This window comes from Cyprinus carpio, unplaced genomic scaffold, assembly GCF_018340385.1.
Source record: "Cyprinus carpio isolate SPL01 unplaced genomic scaffold, ASM1834038v1 S000000441, whole genome shotgun sequence".
Taxonomy (NCBI): Eukaryota; Metazoa; Chordata; class Actinopteri; order Cypriniformes; family Cyprinidae; genus Cyprinus; species Cyprinus carpio.
In genome coordinates, this window is record NW_024873184.1 from 9119 (window position 1) to 18652 (window position 9534).

The 9534-nt window shown below is 34.3% G+C and overlaps 1 long non-coding RNA gene across 2 annotated transcripts; it reads left to right on the top strand.

Annotated features, from left to right (window-relative positions):
• Window positions 1-5062: 5062 nt before the first annotated feature.
• Window positions 5063-6957, top strand: LOC122142978. Of its 2 annotated transcripts, XR_006158882.1 has the most exons (4): window positions 5063-5187; window positions 5321-5352; window positions 5513-5607; window positions 6628-6957. It is a non-coding gene; the product is annotated as an uncharacterized LOC122142978 (long non-coding RNA). The 2 variants fall into 2 exon arrangements; XR_006158881.1 differs by having other exon boundaries at window positions 5137-5352.
• The last annotated feature ends 2577 nt before the right edge of the window (window positions 6958-9534 follow it).

A 9534-nucleotide genomic window follows, 5' to 3' on the forward strand; every position in this document is an offset into this window, starting at 1 on the left:
GACATGGGTCACGACGAGGTGTTCCCCATAGCGACCCCTAGAGGATGCAGTATCTGAGACGTTTTGTACACCTTGTCATGTTAATTATAATTCAAATGCGTTTTTTTATTGACCACGATATCATTGCTATTTGTCTAAGAGGAGCACTTTTGAATAATTTTGAAAAAGGACAGGGACTTGAGCTGTTAGGCGCATATCCAATCGTTTGTGTGCAAGAGTGGAAGGCACTAGTGCAATCACTTGCATTTTTTTCTAACAGTGGAAATAGACTAAATATGCCGTCATTTTTGCTCATAAAGGTAAGAGTAATACATAATTCGGAACTGTAAAGGGTCTGCTTTTATTTGTGTGCGCTCACAATATCAACAAAACGTTGTGCTTTGATAAAATAAATAGGAAAACAGCGGATATGCATTCTGCCATCTCGGTCTTGAACAGGAGTGCTTTACAATGATGAACTGAAACTCAGCAAATTGCTTCAGAGACATGATATACAAATATATATCTATAGAAAGCTTTAAATTACTACTTTAAAATGAAATAATTCAAATCAAAAATAGAAAGTCTTTCATTATGTAATCTGTAAAGATGCATTTCTCTCTTAAGGCATGTCCAGTGAGGTGATGGCGAGTCATTTTTTTTTGTCACCATAATTGATGGATGTCTAAAATATAAAAATAAGGAAAAGCCTAAAACAGGCCCGATTATAATTTGTTTTATTTTTTATAATTCTATACAATTAAAAAATAAAACACACATTATAATGGCATAGGCTATATGTACAACTTTGTCCAATATTTGTATAGCTGCTTATATTTTCTGATTTTTATGTTGCTCTGTTCAGAATACCTTAAAATTTAAAGGATTTGCTGCAATTCAATATTGTCTGATATGTGAATAATTTATTTGCATATTAGTAGGCCTATTTTTTAAATCCATGCTGCAAATGCTTTAAAAACAGCTTTAAAAATTACTTTATTGCATTCCAGATGCTTTTAAAGAACTTTTCACTATACATTTAACGGGTAGCTTAAATATAAAACATTTTCATGAATTTGTTGTATTCCCATTTGTAAAATAGCCTAATTAACTGTTGTAGGCTAACCTGATCTCATGTTGAAGATGCTTATTATAGCTCGATTTTCTGTTTCTATTTGGCACAGTATTTATATGAAAAAATTGACGTTTGCTGCAAAAGACTGATAAATTCATAATTAATGGCATGGCTGGTTCAGTCGACAGAAATACAGGACACATATAGCTACTCATGATACACAGCGGTAAACATGCCTTCAGCCATACACTTGCACTTTGGATGGGTTAAATGCGGAGCACGAATTCTGAGTATGGGTCACCATACTTGGCTGTATGTCACGTCACACAGCAGCTTTCCTCCTTAAATGTTTAACAAACAGCTAATTTTAAGACGCTGACGTCACGTCTGGTTGTCACGTGGGTCACTCGCAGTGTAAGACGCTCAAAGCTCAAGACGTTCGGTTTGACGTTTGATCGGTCGGTCGGTCGTTCGAACATATGGAGTTCCACCGAGCTCTTTAATATGACGTTGTAACACGCACTTGTCTCACTGAACGTCACGTCTGCCGAACGTCACGTCTGCGCCTGCCACATTACAGTTCTATGAGGTGTGATTTATGCACTTTTTGCTACTCACTAAGCAGACTGAGAGGAGAACTGACGTGTATACGCTCGCCAGCCGTCTGGCCAAAATCCCATAGTATTCAGGCGTCAGACGTAAGATATGAGACGTTAGACGTCACGGTCACGTGTTGGAGCTGTGCTCAAACTGCGCGGCGGCGTGGCGGCGACGGAGCAAAGAAAGGATTTTTTTTACTTTGCATCTGGATAACGTATGTGTGGATAAACGTCTGGATAACGTACGTGTGGATAAACGTCTGGATAACGTACGCGTGGATAAGCGTCTGGGTAACGTACGCTTGGATAAGCATCTGGATAACGTACGTGTGGATAAGCGTATGTGTGAATAAGCGTACGTGTGAATAAATACATTGATAATCATTTGGCTTTGTCCTATTTTGCCCCAAGGAAGGCTTTACGGTGGTAATGGTCATGATAACAGTACCTAAAGTACACATCTGTCTCCCCAGTGGCATAGTCTGGGTGTGTTTTAATATGAGAATTCTTGGCCCGAGTCGGACTGGATACCGTGACTTTTTTCTCTCTCTCTTCCCTTATTACACAGCTATTAAAATAGTTAAAATAGTTTTGTTTTTTAATAGAAAAGTTGTCAAATTTCTTTTTGTTTCTTTATTAAGTTAATTTAGAAATATGTTTGGAACATTTTGTGTTTGGTAAATTCAAGTTTTTTAAAAATGCATTCAAATATTCATGTTTATTTCGTGCTGCAAATATTAAAGAGGAAAATATCATCGATTCATATGCAGCTACTGAACGAATTATCTCAATCTACAAGTTTTTTGCACATGTGCCTGGAGCTGACTCGCTACGCCACAGTCTCCCTACGACTGTGATCATAAGGCTTCAGTAGATATCAACACATGAAAAGTAGGCTACTATATAGACATAACACTTGAAAATGAAAATGTGTCAAACTGGGTAGACCAGTTTCAAAACATTTTCAAATAGGCCTATATGTATAAACGTATTAATTATTTATCAATATATAGCCTCTTAATTTGAACATGTAGAGTAGCTTACAAGAAACTGCTCTGGTAATAAGCAGCTGTATGGCATGAAAAAAACAAAACCTGAACTCTGAAATAATAGACATCTGCTGATCATACAGTTATCTAGTTTTCAGAAATGAGGTCTACTCTATAGTGATTTTTTTCTTTAGAGACGTGTTGTATTAACTATTACCAGTAAATTCATATGTGCTCAGATTAAAATTAGCCTATATTATTATTGTATTATTTCATTTAAGCTGTAACTGTGAATATATTTGGACACTCCATGTTAGTCACTGAATAGACTTACATGATTTTCAATAGATTTTTAGGTGATATTGTTTGAAAAGTGTAATTTATAATGAGTGCACAAAAAAAAAAAAAAAAAAAAAATTATTTATACAGTTTATTTTATTATCAAAGCCTAGACCCTATGTGATAACGTAACCTGAGGCTAAAAGCTGTGATATTAATGCTGTCCACTAGAGAGAGCCACATTATAAGGAATAGGCCTATTTAAAGCTTATTTTTAAAAATCAATTTCCACACTTTTGAAAAGAAACGAATGCATATAACAATTTAATTTAACTATGATGTACTGACAGTATAGTTTTATATAATCCGTGTGCATTGCTTATCCCAAAGATTTTTCAATTGTTTCAATTTTACTAAATGCTGTCTTAGTTTTTCTCGATTCCTAACATTAAATTCATGAAACAATTTACCCCTTTCTCACAACTATAAACACATTCTCATAACAAACAAACTTGTGCTAACTTCTATGTAAAAATCTAATTCTCCAGTCAAAAACCTCTACATCTATCAATATCAAACTTTGGCCTCAGATGACAAAACCTACAGTACAAATACACACACTATAAAATCCAATAGTTTGCCTTACTTAAATATAATAAGTTATCTTTACTTAGTTGTTATACTTACTAGGTTTTATTAAGTTACTGCTCATTTTAAAGCGAATAAAACAACTTGCTGCAATGAGTAATTCTTAAAATATGCAAGTAGCTACAACAAAACCGATGACATTACTTCACCAGTGAGAGGCAGCAGTGCGCTAATGTGTTGCTAATGCGCAACAAAACAACAGAAGAAGAAATAAGGACGGTTAGAGAGCATGCGCAACAAGCGATGTTTTGAATTTCTGCGTCGAATTTGCTGAAACTACGAAGAAGTAGAGAGACTGCTTGCATTTTACCTCTGGACAAAGACTGATTACTTCTACACAATATAATAAGGTAAGTTTAAAAAAAAAATAATTGTGTGTGGATGTATCTTTCTGTGTGCTGTTAATTTTAACTGACTAACATTAGCTCCTTGTCAGCACCAGTGTTAGCTAACAGGCAGCAAAGATCTTTGCTATTAGAACAAAAACTATAGAAATACAGAACTTGTGGCACATTTTGGTAAATTTGAAACTTTTTAAGACTTTTTTTATTTCTCAAATTGAAAAAATGTGTTGCTAGTTAAAAATGAAAGCATGAAAATTCGAGGTACAATTCAAGAACATGCCAAAAGTCTCCAAGATGAGCTCACAGTAGTTTTTTTACGTAAATCTTTATGTGCCACTGATAGTATTCATTGTTAACAGTAATCTTTTGCTAAATTCCCTCTATAATTTTATAACACTATGAGGCTTTTGACACTTTTTAGGTTAAAGTCATTTTTCAGTTTACAGTTTTGTCAACATTTTAATACAATCATAGTCATTACGCGATCACACATTTAAGATTTAAACTGAATGAGCTCGTTGTCTTGCAGTAATTATTTCTTTGCTGTGTTGAAACACTGAGTACTGTAACAGAAGAAATATTGCTTTTGAATTGGTTTTACGACTGAGGCCTCAAGTCGATATGTATAAAAATGTTCTTTCTATTGTAAAACATGCAAATATCAAGAAACTAGGGGTGCACGATATATATCGGCCGATGATTAATGCGCATCTCGTCAGTAAAGCCGGTTCTCTAATCAGCGGTAAATTCCAACAGGTGCGCGATTTCACATAGAGCAGCATTTCTTTTATTTAAATGTATATTTAAGTTTACATTTATGTTCCAACAAACTTGAAAAATTCTGCTTGATAAATGCTCTAAAACTTTTATGTAAATGATTGACTTTTATATATATTTAATATATATATTACCTGTTTTATATATTTAATACTTGGTCCGTTTATTGATTTGTTTGGTTAACTTTAGATATTTCTTTTTTATTTGTAATACCGTGGAGTGCACAAAATTAAGATTCGAGAGATGGTTCAAGTCAGTGCTCAATAAATGATGTTAAGTTTAGAAATGTTGTGCATCCACTTATTATTAGTGTGACATTTTAGCATGCAAATGAGGGGAAAAACTTCAAGATATCAGCCCTAAAAATCGGGCAGCACATATCGGCCATCGGCTGACCCTGACCTCTAAACAAAGGCATCGGCTATAGAAAAACCCATATCGGTCGATCTCTACTCTGAACAGCGGGTCTTGTGAACATGGGCCTCAGTACAATAAAGGTAAGGTATTTCAGGTTTTTGACTCAATCATGTGCTACGCTTTATTTGCAATTTCAAATAATTTCTTGCAGTTCCAGAATACCTGTAACCGTATTTCTGTATTTGTAACTGTATTTCTTTTCACAAATCTAAGAGGACACTTCACACCCTACAACCCGTAAAAATGTATGTTGCTACCTTAAATGTTTTCAATATTTTTTATTATATTTAATAATAATATTTAAAATAAACAGCGTCAATGACTTCTTTATTGACACTTTGACAAACATGTTTCTACTGTAATTTTTTAATTTCTTAAACTTTGTTTTTCTTTTCTTACTTCTAGAACCCAGATTCGTCAGAACTGCACACCCATCTTAGGCCTACTGTACCTGTTTTACTTCATGATCACTGCAGATACTTCTACAATTGACCCGCTTTGTAAGTTCTCATAGTTACACCTTAAAAAAAACACATTTTAGAAAAAATACCTGTGTATTTGCTGGTATATTACTGAGGTACCTTTATAAAGATTAATGTTGATTAACTACCTAGTTCAATTAAAAATGAAAAATGTGCCATTTAATCTCCCTTCTGTCATTTTATTCCATAAAAAAGTCTGCATCTTCATGACACGAATGAAGATACATAACCCAAATCTCTGACAAATCTCAAATCAATCTATATGAATGGAGCCGATTAATCTACTTTTTTGGGCCAAACTGTTCAATGAATTGTAAGGAGCAGTTTCAGTTATATTTCCACTTGAACTCTGTTAGGCATGGTCTGATGAACTGTTCTTGATCCAGAACTCTTAGCTGAACACTGAACCATGCTGTAGAACGTCTGGAGTGACGTCGCTGCTCAGGGTTAGTCGTTTGTCTTTTACCTAGCCACCAGTTTCTCTGTAGCTGGCCAACATGCTATTTGAGTGAAGTAAACAAGTTAATAGTAAAGTTAAAAGTGATATTTAATCTTTCATAACATGGGTGCTATTTACATCAGGTACGATTTCTTAACTATTGCATTACTAAGACAATGACTGACACATTTATGTTGCATTCAAAAGAGCTCTGTTAACAGCCCAACAGTGAAAAATTGAACTATATCCGTATTGTCACAGCATGGAATGGTTAAGCATTGAGAATTAAGAATGGTTTGGCCTGACAGTGGAAAAGCGAATCAAGTCTATGAAAAGACATGATTGCTATATGATCAACTGTCTAAAGTGTTGGGAAATAGACATTCAGTTAAAGGACAGAAATTTCTCAGATTTCACTGAAAATGTCTTTATTTGTGTTTCGAAAATAAAAAAAAAATTAGGGGTGAGTAAATGATGACATGAATTTCAAGTTTGGGTGAACTAACCCAATGGCATGGCAGTGTAGGCAAGACAGATAACACTGAAAACTGATCATCCTCATTTCCCTGCTAATATTGTTTTTATTTGGTTTTATACAGGTGTCTGATATTGATGCAGTCTGGGCACTAGTATCTGTTGGCTTGCTGACTATCACTGAAGATGAAGTACTTCTCCAAATCTTCTCTGCCTTGACCCTGTGTCTTCTGCCATCATTGTTCAGGGTAGTACTGCAAAGAACCGTCTCCAGGGTCTACCTCCAACATTTGCTTCCGGACCGCCATGTGCTACGTTTGGATTACTGGTACATGAAGATTACCCTGATACTGTGAAGAACACTTACAATATGATGCTTGACTTGGGACAGAAAAAAAAAAACACTGGCAACTTGTGTGGCCAACTCATTGCCATACTTAATCTCATCTTACTGCTACGTCGTATTTTTTGTATAAACAATACAGACAGTTTTTGCTTTGTTTCAAAATGTTTGTAATACAAGTTAAAACTGCATTGAAAAATATAAAAAATATATTATCTTTAACTTTGAACTGTCACTACCTTTGATTATGGGTAATTATGTGTGTGAAGAATAGACACATTGTTGTCATGAATTTTTTAATGGATGTTTGAACCATATTAAGTTACTGGAGTAACGCTAACTTTTTTTTTTTTTTTTTTTTTAAGGCAATTGGTTTTTTTTTTTTTTTTTTTTAGGGTATTTGTTTGTTAGAAATGTTACTTGATTTAGCTAAACTTAAATGAGTTGTTTGAAATACGCACATAGTATATTGCAATTAATAATTTAGTTGTTGAAAAAAGTGATTCTGAGTTACAAGAACTTGAGTGTAAGTTTACAACAAATAAACCTTTGTTAGTACAAATTACTATTCTTATTTCACTTTACTTGTTTTTTTTTCAAGGCAATCGGTTTGCATGCTTTTTTAAAATAACTAATTAGAATCAGACAACTTCCCTGCCCAGTGAACACTAGTGAGATCAACTCAGAACACTGTAGCTGTAATAAAGTACTGTTATTATAGTTACTATACTGTACTACACTGTGTGGTTCTTTCAGCTCTCTCTTCAGTGCTAGGATGCATTTTTAAAGCAGTCACCTGTGCTCCTGTTTATACTATCCTGAGATTCTGACTGGTGTCATCAGTTTTGCTACTGCAATGCTTGCTAATTGTGTGTTATTTGAGTTCACCACTGTGACCACTAGAGTTAATTATTTTGATGTGTATGTGTTTTATGAGTGAGAACATAAAATATCTGTAAAATGAGGCCAACTTTGGAGAAATCATTAAAAAAAATTGGAATGTGTGTATAGATGCATTCCAGTATAATATATATAGGCCTAGCATATTATAATTTCTAAAATACTAATCTAATTATTAAAACATTACATGACTGAAGTGTTTACTCATGATCCATCGTTCATTTAGAATTTGGCCTTTGGATTTAACTGTGTTAATGCATTAAGTCATTTTTCGATTAACGGTTTTCTGGGGGACAAAACACATAAACTTATAAAAATGTTGTCTTTCCATTTACTTTATACTGCCATTATCTTGTGCCATTAGTGATATATGGTGCTTACAAGAAAGATGTGATTTTTTTGTTCCTGGTTGTTGTTTTACAAGTGCACTTCTAAACAACATTGTAAGTTCCTTGATTAGCTATATTGCAGTGTAATTTTAATTTTACTCGTCATATTTTCGTCAACGTTCTGAACGGTTATGAAAATTCGGGGATTTGGAGGTGCTAAAAATGATATAACATGCAGGTTTTTTTTGTTTCTTTTTGGCTCCAAATGGCTGAGATGCCGCCCTAGGCGGCTGCCTAGTTCGCCTATAGGGACGCGCCGGCCCTGGGTATTACAGACGACAAGGCGTAGACGTCACGTAGCTTCTCACACGACAAAGGGGGCGACGAAAGTGTCGCGCTTCTCATCACACGTCCGTGGTCACGGCAAGGTACGCGACGATCGACACGACTGAGAGCTTAGTTAGCAAGGTAAATGCATAAATCACACCCAATAGGGTTTCCAGGGTGACGCTGGTGAGAGCTCGGGACCAGTGTCACAATATATATATATATATATTTTATATATTCTTTTTTACATTTCCTCATTTCTCCTTAAAAGTAGTTTTGGACATATAAGGTTTCGCCTGACAGTGACAATATGTAAATTTGTTGTTTTATCATCACCAAATGACATACAGCTACCTATAAGTTTGTGTTCCTACCTGACTTAAGTTCAAGTTTCACAGTAAATGTGAGCACTACTTTTAATATAATATCCAGTTATAATATGACATTTGAAGCAATGAATGTTTGTGCAATTTTGCTATATTTTAGTGCTTAGTAGTGTGCCCATAGGCAAAAGTTTACATAATAATAAATATTAAATAATAAACCCAATATAAATGTATCTATTATTTAACATGTATTGATTATACTTAAATGAGTAGTATTGATTTTTATTTAATTTGTATGTGTGATGAATGAGTTATGCATATATTGTTACACTCTCAGAACAAAATTGTACCTTCAGGGGTACAACAGCTTGGGCAACACTTCAAAGGGACACCTTTGTATACCTTCATTACCCCCAAAAGTATGCACACAATTTAAGAGATATTAATACCTTAATAGTACATATAAATACTTTAAGGTATTAATATGCACCCTTTAAAGCAGAGGTTCCCAAACTTTTCCATTCCACGACCCACCTAGACAAGTATAATCTATTTCACGACCCACCAAAATATTTGAGATAAAAATAAAAAAAAACAATTGACATTACTTTAAGCCTAATCTTTGATTTAAGAAAAATAAACATTTTATTTTAGTGTACAACTGTAAAATTTCACTATAATATTTAAGTTTTAATTTCTTTGTTTACAGATGTTAAAATATGAAACGTCCATAAAAACGTGAAACAGGCTCACTCCAGTGAACTGTGATCTGCGTTGTGTGTTGGTTAAACTCATCGCGGGGTTCAG